At 46.5% G+C, this 11,756-nt stretch overlaps 1 long non-coding RNA gene across 1 annotated transcript; it reads left to right on the top strand.

Annotated features, from left to right (window-relative positions):
- The first annotated feature begins 3,392 nt into the window (after nucleotides 1–3,392).
- Nucleotides 3,393–8,910, top strand: LOC124022434. The gene is made up of 2 exons (XR_006836385.1): nucleotides 3,393–3,889; nucleotides 4,535–8,910. It is a non-coding gene; the product is annotated as an uncharacterized LOC124022434 (long non-coding RNA).
- The last annotated feature ends 2,846 nt before the right edge of the window (nucleotides 8,911–11,756 follow it).

Below are 11,756 nucleotides of genomic sequence, written 5' to 3' on the forward strand. Positions count from 1 at the left end.
GGTCTCTCTCTCCTGGTCTCTCTCTCTCCTGGTCTCGCTCTCTCCTGGTCTCGCTCTCTCCTGGTCTCGCTCTCTCCTGGTCTCGCTCTCTCCTGGTCTCGCTCTCTCCTGGTCTCGCTCTCTCCTGGTCTCTCGCTCTCTCCTGGTCTCTCTCTCTCTCCTGGTCTCTCGCTCTCTCCTGGTCTCTCTCTTTCCTGGTCTCTCTCAGCGCTATGGGGTTTACATGGTGTCTTTCTCCTTCATATTCCTAGTTAACCCAGTTCTAGTTAACCCAGTCCTAGTTAACCCAGTCCTAGTTAACCCAGTCCTAGTTAACCCAGTCCTAGTTAACCCAGTCCTAGTTAACCCAGTCCTAGTTAACCCAGTTCTAGTTAACCCAGTCCTAGTTAACCCAGTCCTAGTTAACCCAGTCCTAGTTAACCCAGTCCTAGTTAACCCAGTTCTAGTTAACCCAGTCCTAGTTAACCCAGTCCAGTTAACCCAGTTCTAGTTAACCCAGTCCTAGTTAACCCAGTTCTAGTTAAGTTCTAGTTAACCCAGTCCTAGTTCCTAGTTAACCCAGTTCCAGTCCTAGTTAACCCAGTTCTAGTTAACCCAGTCCTAGTTAACCCAGTTCTAGTTAACCCAGTCTAGTTAACCCAGTCCTAGTTAACCCAGTTCTAGTTAACCCAGTCCTAGTTAACCCAGTCCTAGTTAACCCAGTCCTAGTTAACCCAGTTCTAGTTAACCCAGTCCTAGTTAACCCAGTCCTAGTTAACCCAGTTCTAGTTAACCCAGTCCTAGTTAACCCAGTTAACCCAGTTCTAGTTAACCCAGTCCTAGTTAACCCAGTCCTAGTTAACCCAGTCCTAGTTAACCCAGTCCTAGTTAACCCAGTCCTAGTTAACCCAGTCCTAGTTAACCCAGTTCTAGTTAACCCAGTTCTAGTTAACCCAGTCCTAGTTAACCCAGTTCTAGTTAACCCAGTTCCTAGTTAACCCAGTCCTAGTTAACCCACTCTTCCATTCACTTTTTTTACCATCTGAACTCATTCTTGCTAAGAATGATCCTGTGGTTCCCAAAGAGACCCAGCAGATATCATCCCTGTAACAGTCAGCAGATATATCCCTGTAACAGTCAACAGATATCCCTGTAACAGTCAACAGATCATCCCTGTAACAGTCAACAGATATCCCTGTAACAGTCAACAGATATCCCTGTAACAGTCAACAGATATCCCTGTAACAGTCAACAGATATCATCCCTGTAACAGTCAGCAGATATCCCTGTAACAGTCAGCGGATATCATCCCTGTAACAGTCAGCAGATATCCCTGTAACAGTCAGCGGATATCATCCCTGTAACAGTCAGCAGATATCATCCCTGTAACAGTCAGCAGATATCCCTGTAACAGTCAGCAGATATCATCCCTGTAACAGTCAGCGGATATCATCCCTGTAACAGTCAGCGGATATCATCCCTGTAACAGTCAGCAGATATCATCCCTGTAACAGTCAGCAGATATCATCCCTGTAACAGTCAGCAGATATCATCCCTGTAACAGTCAGCAGATATCATCCCTGTAACAGTAACAGCGGATATCATCCCTGTAACAGTCAGCAGATATCATCCCTGTAACAGTCAGCAGATATCATCCCTGTAACAGTCAGCAGATATCATCCCTGTAACAGTCAGCAGATATCCCTGTAACAGTCAGCAGATATCATCCCTGTAACAGTCAGCAGATATCATCCCTGTAACAGTCAGCAGATATCCCTGTAACAGTCAGCAGATATCATCCCTGTAACAGTCAGCAGATATCATCCCTGTAACAGTCAGCAGATATCATCCCTGTAACAGTCAGCAGATATCATCCCTGTAACAGTCAGCAGATATCATCCCTGTAACAGTCAGCGGATATCATCCCTGTAACAGTCAGCAGATATCATCCCTGTAACAGTCAGCGGATATCATCCCTGTAACAGTCAGCAGATATCATCCCTGTAACAGTCAGCAGATATCATCCCTGTAACAGTCAGCGGATATCATCCCTGTAACAGTCAGCGGATATCATCCCTGTAACAGTCAGCAGATATCATCCCTGTAACAGTCAGCGGATATCATCCCTGTAACAGTCAGCAGATATCATCCCTGTAACAGTCAGCAGATATCATCCCTGTAACAGTCAGCAGATATCATCCCTGTAACAGTCAGCGGATATCATCCCTGTAACAGTCAGCGGATATCATCCCTGTAACAGTCAGCGGATATCATCCCTGTAACAGTCAGCAGATATCATCCCTGTAACAGTCAGCAGATATCATCCCTGTAACAGTCAGCAGATATCATCCCTGTAACAGTCAGCAGATATCATCCCTGTAACAGTCAGCAGATATCATCCCTGTAACAGTCAGCAGATATCCCTGTAACAGTCAGCAGATATCATCCCTGTAACAGTCAGCAGATATCATCCCTGTAACAGTCAGCGGATATCATCCCTGTAACAGTCAGCGGATATCATCCCTGTAACAGTCAGCAGATATCATCCCTGTAACAGTCAGCAGATATCATCCCTGTAACAGTCAGCAGATATCATCCCTGTAACAGTCAGCAGATATCATCCCTGTAACAGTCAGCAGATATCATCCCTGTAACAGTCAGCAGATATCATCCCTGTAACAGTCAGCAGATATCATCCCTGTAACAGTCAGCAGATATCATCCCTGTAACAGTCAGCAGATATCATCCCTGTAACAGTCAGCAGATATCATCCCTGTAACAGTCAGCAGATATCATCCCTGTAACAGTCAGCAGATATCATCCCTGTAACAGTCAGCGGATATCATCCCTGTAACAGTCAGCAGATATCATCCCTGTAACAGTCAGCAGATATCATCCCTGTAACAGTCAGCAGATATCATCCCTGTAACAGTCAGCAGATATCATCCCTGTAACAGTCAGCAGATATCATCCCTGTAACAGTCAGCAGATATCATCCCTGTAACAGTCAGCAGATATCATCCCTGTAACAGTCAGCAGATATCATCCCTGTAACAGTCAGCAGATATCATCCCTGTAACAGTCAGCAGATATCATCCCTGTAACAGTCAGCAGATATCATCCCTGTAACAGTCAGCAGATATCATCCCTGTAACAGTCAGCAGATATCATCCCTGTAACAGTCAGCAGATATCATCCCTGTAACAGTCAGCAGATATCATCCCTGTAACAGTCAGCAGATATCATCCCTGTAACAGTCAGCAGATATCATCCCTGTAACAGTCAGCAGATATCATCCCTGTAACAGTCAGCAGATATCATCCCTGTAACAGTCAGCAGATATCATCCCTGTAACAGTCAGCAGATATCATCCCTGTAACAGTCAGCAGATATCATCCCTGTAACAGTCAGCAGATATCATCCCTGTAACAGTCAGCAGATATCATCCCTGTAACAGTCAGCAGATATCATCCCTGTAACAGTCAGCAGATATCCACACTGCGAGGTGAACTAGAACAATGGTGAACATCCCCCTTCTGTCCTGTGTTCCCTCCAGGGAGGAGTGTGACTAGATGAACAGATGGAGAAGGTAACGTCACAAGATGATGTTAAGAACGTTCCTCTTAACCTGTAGTCTGTGTTTTTCTCTCTCAGGGAGGAGCGTGAGCGTTGGATCCGGGCTAAGTACGAGCAGCGGTTGTTCCTGGCGTCGCTCTCGGGGGTGGACCTATCCCTGGGCCAGCAGCTGCTGAGGGCCACGGCCGAGGAGGACCTGCGCTGCGTCATCCTGCTTCTGGCCCATGGCTCCCGGGAGCAAGTCAACGAGACGTGTGGAGAGGGAGACGGACGCACCGCCCTTCACCTGGCGTGCCGCAAGGGCAACGTGGTCATCACACAGCTCCTCATCTGGGTGAGAGAGAGGACAATACCAACAGGATCTCACATGTCCATGGTTCCTCACCCTGAATGTTGTCTGTAGACCAAGATGTTGCCATGTCAAATAACTTACTCTATCTTTCCCTCACTCCTCTCTCCTCTCCCCCATCCCTCTCTCCTCTCCCCATCCCTCTCTCCTCTCTCCCTCATCCCCCTCACTCCTCTCTGCTCTCTCCCCTATCACTCTCTCCTCTCTCCCTCATCCCCCTCACTCCTCTCCCCTTCCCTCTCTCCCTCATCCCCCTCACTCCTCTCTGCTCTCTCACCATCCCCCTCTCCCCTCTCCCTCATCCCCCTCACTCTCCTCTCTGCTCTCCCCCATCCCTCTCTCCTCTCCCCCATCCCTCTCTCCTCTCCCCATCCCTCTCTCCTCTCCCCCATCCCTCTCTCCTCTCTCCCTCATCCCCCTCTGCTCTCCTCTCTGCTCTCCCCCTCACTCCTCTCTGCTCTCCCCATCCCTCTCTCCTCTCGCCCTCATCCCCCTCACTCCTCTCTGCTCTCTCGCCATCCCTCTCTCCCTTATCCCCCTCACTCTTCTCTGCTCTCCCCCATCCCTCTCTCCTCTCGCCCTCATCCCCCTCACTCCTCTCTGCTCTCTCGCCATCCCTCTCTCCTCCAGTACGGGGTGGATCTGATGGCGAGGGACGCCCACGGTAACAGCGCGCTGGCGTACGCACGGCAGGCCAGCAGCCAGGAGTGTGTTGACACGCTGCTGCAGTACGGCTGTCCCGATGAACGCTACCCACTTATGGCCACGCCCAACCTGTCCCGACGCAACACCAACCGCAACAACAGCTGCAGCAGCACAGGCAGCACCGCACTCATATAAACACTACCGCCCCTTCAGGAGGCCTCTGGGTACTGCGGCTCGCAGGATATTAACAGGCTAAACACACATTGTGACATTATATGCATATTACACACTCAAAATCCTGACTGAAAAAAAACTGTGACATTTTTGGAAGTGAGGGGCTTGGAGAGAGTCTGAATTGGGAGAAAATGACTGAACTCTTTTGGGAACCACTACTTCTGCACTCCTTGTCTTAGAGCCCTCGTTGACCTCTTACCCTCTCCACTCTGACACTAATCTCACACAGAAGACACTAGCACTCCTGTTGCCGTTGATGAAGCCCTCTGTCCTTTTGTCTCTCTGCCCCACATCATGATGACCCCCCCCACCCGCGCTTCAGTCCAATTGTCCATTTCCTCACAAGGCCCTCCCCTGTAAAAGCATGGGGGCAGGAGGTGGCTTGGCGTTACTTCCGGGTGGAGTCAGGTCACCGGCTTCCCCCACTGCTATCTACCTGGCTGCATGTGGCCCTAAGCATGATGGGACATGGGGAGGAGGTGGCCAAAATCACATGAAAAGCAGCGAATCCCCCTTCTCATATACCCTCTATTGACTCCGATCTGCAATCTGCTCCCAGCTTCAACCCAGACCACACACACACTATATCACTACTATGTCACTGCTTTCTCAGCTGTACAGAAACAGAGGCCTGCGGGTTTGGAAAGACGTTGGATGTTTGAAGAAGGCCTCTGTAGCATGTTGGGGAAGGGGGGGGTTGCTTTTCACTTAAGTTATGGGAGCTCTACCTTATAACATGAGAACTACAAAGAACACTGATCAACTGAACAGAACTCCTCTTCTACTCTGGTTCTTCTTTAGTTCTCCACATAATCAGTGTTTCCCCTCTCTTCTCTAGAGTCAATTATGTGATCTCTCTCTCCTGTGGATGTTTATTTTTTATTTTTAATGTGGAACAAAAATATCTTATTGTATAAACAGTTTAAGAAAGTGAGAGAGAAAAAAATCCTAAATATCCGATATTCCTTGGAAGTAAAACAGAAAGTGTGATAGCATGTCAGACACTTTCTCTTTTCAATTAAAACAAAAAGGTTGTTCATCACGTCCACATTGTGTATATCTCATTGTGAATTACTGGACCAATGAATCAGTTCTACAGAGAAGTGACATTGTGATTTCTATTAGAAGCCACTTGCGAGGTGTAAAAGGCGTGTATGTATTTCCAGGCTCAGGGACCAGAGACGGTCAATTCTATGTGATCTTGAAACCCCCACAATTCCACTCGCCTCAACAACAGTCTTAGATTTACATTTCATAATTTCAGAGGAACAGTCCACCTCCAGAATGTATAGGAAGCATCATGAGGCTCAGTATCAGACCATCAGCCTTCTTCAGGATCATCCTACGGTTGGTCGACCACATGGAGACCAGGGGAAAGTGTTTTCTGTGTTGTGTTTTATCCTTCTGCATATTATTCTGCCTTTTATCAGGTCATCAAATACACTGTATCTGCTGTTTCAGCTGGAAACGCATGGTGATAATGTCTTGTTGCATAGTGATCGGCAGAGGATGGGAGGACATGGATAGGCAGGACTCTGTCATGTTCCTGTTGATTACTTAGGTGTGGTGCAGGTATCAGTTGTCAGGTCCATACTCCCATTCACTAACACTGATCTACAACTGATCCAGGAACAGCATCCACGGTGTAAATGTAGCACTATTTATACTAGATGGGCTCATCAGTGTTCAATCTATTTCATTTAATCTAAGAAGCCGTTTGTCTGACAGTTCAATCCATGATGGGCTGTCAGCTTTTGTAGAATATCTACGATCTGATGGATACTGTTTCTTCATAGGATTAGACTGTTCTGATTCGGAGAAGAGTTCCTCATTTGTGCCCCCTCTGAGTTGTCCCCTTGTCAAGTTGACTGACATCATATATGACGTCATAGGTCAGGATAGACTCTGGGCCGCCTCCCATCAGGTCTTCTGAGGTACTCGGCATGCGTTTCCTCCATCCTCTGTCTGTCATTGGATAGCCATGTCTGTTGCTCCCCAACCAATCATACAGTCTCTGCCTCTAGAATCTCTTCGTCTGCGTCCTGAATGGCACCCTATTCCCTTGAACAGTGCACTACTTTTGACCCACGCCCATAGGATTCTGGTTAAAAGCAGTTCACTATGTAGGGAATAGGCAGCCATTTGGGATGCACCCTTTCTGCTCAGTGACTCGATAGGAAGGGCTTCTCTGCGTCTGGAATCCTACTGTGTGTAAATAATATTTTACTTCTCTCTCTTCCTCTATCGCTTTTCTTTCTCTCTTTTTGAAAAGCTCTTTTGGTGGTGATGTCATGATGTATCTGAAGGAAGTAGGAAGTTCTTTACTCTGAGAGCGTCGTGTTCTCTGCGGTTTGAGTGGAGGTTTGCCGATGCCCATGTGGTGTTTTTATTGGGAGAAATAAGCCAGTGATGGGTTGACTGAACGTTACTGGAATGTTTAGCATCAGGGGCTTTCCTTTCCTCCTGTCCCTCTTCGTGTTGCCAACGTCTCTGCTCTGCACAAGTCCCTCTGCCTTTGCCTGTTCTTAAACCTTACTGTGTGTGTGTCCTCGTGTGTGATATGAGTCTTTCTCCCCCCAAACCATTCCTAAGCGTCAAATGCTCCCGTATTTATGATTGCTTTTGCCCTTGATGTTACCGTGTGTGTGTGTGTGTGTGTGTGTGTGTGTGTGTGTGTGTGTGTGTGTGTGTGTGTGTGTGTGTGTGTGTGTGTGTGTGTGTGTGTGTGTGTGTGTGTGTGTGTGTGTGTGTGTGTGTGTGTGTGTGTGTGTGTGTATATAAACGCCTAATATAAGTAGTGACTCCTGCCTCACCTGTACAGGTATTAAAGCAATATGGAGGACAGGTATAGATGTCCATGCTAACGGTGGTGTTTCTGTCTAACACACACCTTGCAATACCTGCGTATGCTGTAGACAAGACCATACATCACACACACTCTTCTCTGTGTCCGATAGAAATGTGAAAAGAGCTCAACATGTTGAGTGTGATTACCATGAGAAGTGCTGAGGCATCAGGCTTTGTCCACAGGCAGCCACGAACACTAAAGTGCACCTGACCAAACCTTTATTGAACATTATTGAACCTTATTGTTGCAGTAGCAGAAATAGCAGCGTTAAACCTCTCCCTCGTCGCTAGAGGGATTTCTCCCCCTTAATAACACTTGTAAGTGAGGTTTTGACTGAGGAGGAGACCAAGTCGTTTTATTTCTGACAAAATGATGCACTGCGTATCCAGTTTGATGCTCTCGTCAGTCCTCTCCTCTCAGTCTTTCCTGTAGAACACTTTTGCATGGGTGGATGTTTGTGTAGATCCCTGGTCTCTTCCCTCATATTGTCTGCTGGCCTGAAACTGTTCCTATCTCAGCCACTGGCTCTCACACTAGTGGGAGATATGAAGAGGTTAGACATCGTATTGGACACAATCCTCATTGGAGGTCAAGCTGCTCTCCCTTCCCCCTCTGAAGTAGCCAGTGGAAGTCATGATTAGCCAATAGTGTGAGCTGGAATCCAGAAGATTTCAGGCTGTCTGGAATCTCCTCTTTAGACGTGAGACCTTGAGACATGTATCAGTGTCCCTGCCAGGGAGAAGAGCACTATGGGGGACACACTCACCATGTCAATCAGTCTGGTGTTACTTACGTACCATTAAACCAGCCACAGCTCTCCCTTCTATACATGCCAGTCGACCACATGTACATAGATGTAATCAACAAACCGTAATAAACAAACTATGGTCATTTGGTTTTGTTTATTTGGTTCCCGTGTGTATTTGGTGACCTCTTTGTCGTTGCTAATTCATCCTGTATGTAGCTACACAACCCAACCCAGACGACTGCCAGTCAAATGATTTAATATGGTTCTAATGCTGTCTAGATATGGAAGAAGACCTCTCTCCTCCTAACTGCTTGAGTTTGGTTCAGTTATCAGTCTAGTCCGTCCACCTCTATTGTGACCTATCAGCATCAAGCAGCGTTATTATTCCAATTGTCATTGATCTCCTAATTATTATTGTTATTATTATTGTTCTATTGAGTTTGTGTCATCTGTACAGTACCGTGTTGATACCTAATACAGTCTTCTGCTGTAATGTGTCTCTTTTCAATAAAGACTAAATATGCTTCTTAATATAACTGTTAATGTCTGTTAAATCAAAACATGGATAACGGGAGGGAACTGGGAAGATTGATATGTTAGGCTGGGCCTGGAATGAAGCTGTGTGTGTGTCTGCGTGGGTGCTAGTGTACTTCTGGGCTGTCTGCATGTTCCAATGTGCTTAGGTGTGTATGTGTGTATGCGTCCACTAGTGTGTGTGGTGCAGATGAAGGCGTTAGAGCAAGGTCCTATATGTCCTGTCTGTGATGGGATAACACCCCTTTAATCCTCTCCAGACCTCTGGGATCCAGGAAGAGGGCCAAGGGGAGCACAAAGCAGCCAAGAAGGGAGACGGACAGGGGTCTGCCCTCACGAAGCACCAGGCACAGGGGAGGTGGGGGGAGACGGACAGGGGTCTGCCCTCACAAAGCACCAGGCACAGGGGAGGTGGGGGGAGACGGACAGGGTCTGCCCTCACAAAGCACCAGGCACAGGGGAGGTGGGGGAGACGGACAGGGGTCTGCCCTCACAAAGCACAGGGGGAGGTGGGGGGAGACGGACAGGGGGGCACCAGGCACAGGGGAGGTGGGGGGGGACGGACAGGGTCTGCCCTCACAAAGCACCAGGCACAGGGGAGGTGGGGGGACGGAGGGGTCTGCCCTCACAAAGCACCAGGCACAGGGGAGGTGGGGGAGACGGACAGGGGTCTGCCCTCACAAAGCACCAGGCACAGGGGAGGTGGGGGAGACGGACAGGGGTCTGCCCTCACAAAGCACCAGGCACAGGGGAGGTGGGGGAGACGGACAGGGGTCTGCCCTCACAAAGCACCAGGCACAGGCACAGGGGGGAGGGGAGGGGGGAGACGGACAGGGGTCTGCCCTCACAAAGCACCAGGCACAGGGGAGGTGGGGGAGATGGACAGGGGTCTGCCCTCACAAAGCACCAGGCACAGGGGAGGTGGGGGGAGACGGACAGGGGTCTGCCCTCACAAAGCACCAGGCACAGGGGAGGTGGGGGGAGACGGACAGGGGTCTGCCCTCACAAAGCACCAGGCACAGGGGAGGTGGGGGGAGAAGGACAGGGGTCTGCCCTCACAAAGCACCAGGCACAGGGGAGGACAATGGGACCGTGGCAGGCCAAGACAGCAGATGTAATTAAAGAGATTAGACGGGGAAGTGAGGAAAAGAGCAGCCATTGTGGGGGAGGGGGTGGCAGAGAGGAAGGGGGGCAGGAGGAAGAAACACAACTAAGGGAGGGATGGGGGCAGAGTGGTTACTCTGTAAACAGTAATGTTGTGGGGGCAGAGAGGAAGGGGAGGGATGGGGGGGGCAGAGTGGTTACTCTGTAAACAGTAATGTTGTGGGGGGCAGACAGGAAGGGTTCTATTGGATATCAGTTTCCTCATATTTAAATACTTTCAAATGCCCATTTAGCAGTTTACTAAGTAAAGGCTCAGAAAGTACATTTCAAAGGGCAAGTCAATGTAAAGCGCTGCATTCTGTCCCAACCCAGGCATTGTGTTGTTGGGAATCAGTATGAACTCAGTGTTTATTGTTATGGCCTCAACGAGAGGATAGACACACACTGCACCAGATGAGTCGGACGGTGTCGTAGAGCAGAGGACTAGGTAGCACAGACCGCTCTGCTCCGAGAAACACAACTATTAGGAATGCAAGGGGAGTGGCCGAATGAGGCGTGAACGGTAGCTAGGTGCGGTGATGGTGTGAGCCTGATGCAGCGCGATCCAGAGGACAGATAGCTACAGGGGACCTGGCCAAGGAAACCGTCCAGCAGACTGACCAGTAGCTAGGTATCTGACTGTGTCCCTGTTTGGTTATGACATTTTTCTCCATGGTGAACCATACCGACAGGGCATACTATGGATATAGAGACAGTATAAATGACTAATGCTTTACTATGGGTTAGGGTTGTCAGAATCTTTAATAAACTTCTGAATTCAATTGAAACATAATTCAGGAAGGGGAAAAATGCGCAATTAATATATATATTATTTTTTCAATTGTTGTATTGAATTGCAATTAATCTGCTGAATAGACTGAATTTGTTTTGGAATTGTCTCAATCCCAATTCAATCTTAAATGATGTTCAATAATTTCCAACGATATCTAAAACTGAAAATAACTAATAAATCAATAAATGAAAATAATTACTTGAAAACGACATGGCCAATGGTAGCCTATACACGTCCTTTTCTCGGTGGAATGGAAATGATCGAATATTATGTTCTACTTGTAGTTTATAAATGCTTTTCCCAAGAGTTATTTTCATGGTATTTTTTGCTAAAAGTGGTGGACAAATTAGGACAGTATAATAATTATAATTCATAAATTAGGACAGTATAATAATTATAATTCATAAATTAGGACAGTATAATAATTATAATTCATAAATTAGGACAGTATAATAATTATAATTCATAAATTAGGACAGTATAATAATTATAATTCATAAATTAGGACAGTATAATAATTATAATTCATAAATTAGGACAGTATAATAATTATAATTCATAAATTAGGACAGTATAATAATTATAATTCATAAATTAGGACAGTATAATAATTATAATTCATAAATTAGGACAGTATAATAATTATAATTCATAAATTAGGACAGTATAATAATTATAATTCATAAATTAGGACAATAATAATTATAATTCATAAATTAGGACAGTATAATAATTATAATTCATAAATTAGGACAGTATAATAATTATAATTCATAAATTAGGACAGTATAATAATTATAATTCATAAATTAGGACAGTATAATAATTATAATTCATAAATTAGGACAGTATAATAATTATAATTCATAAATTAGGAGGACAGTATAATAATTATAATTCATAAATT

The sequence above is a fragment of the Oncorhynchus gorbuscha genome, unplaced genomic scaffold (assembly GCF_021184085.1).
Source record: "Oncorhynchus gorbuscha isolate QuinsamMale2020 ecotype Even-year unplaced genomic scaffold, OgorEven_v1.0 Un_scaffold_1384, whole genome shotgun sequence".
NCBI classification, from domain to species: Eukaryota; Metazoa; Chordata; class Actinopteri; order Salmoniformes; family Salmonidae; genus Oncorhynchus; species Oncorhynchus gorbuscha.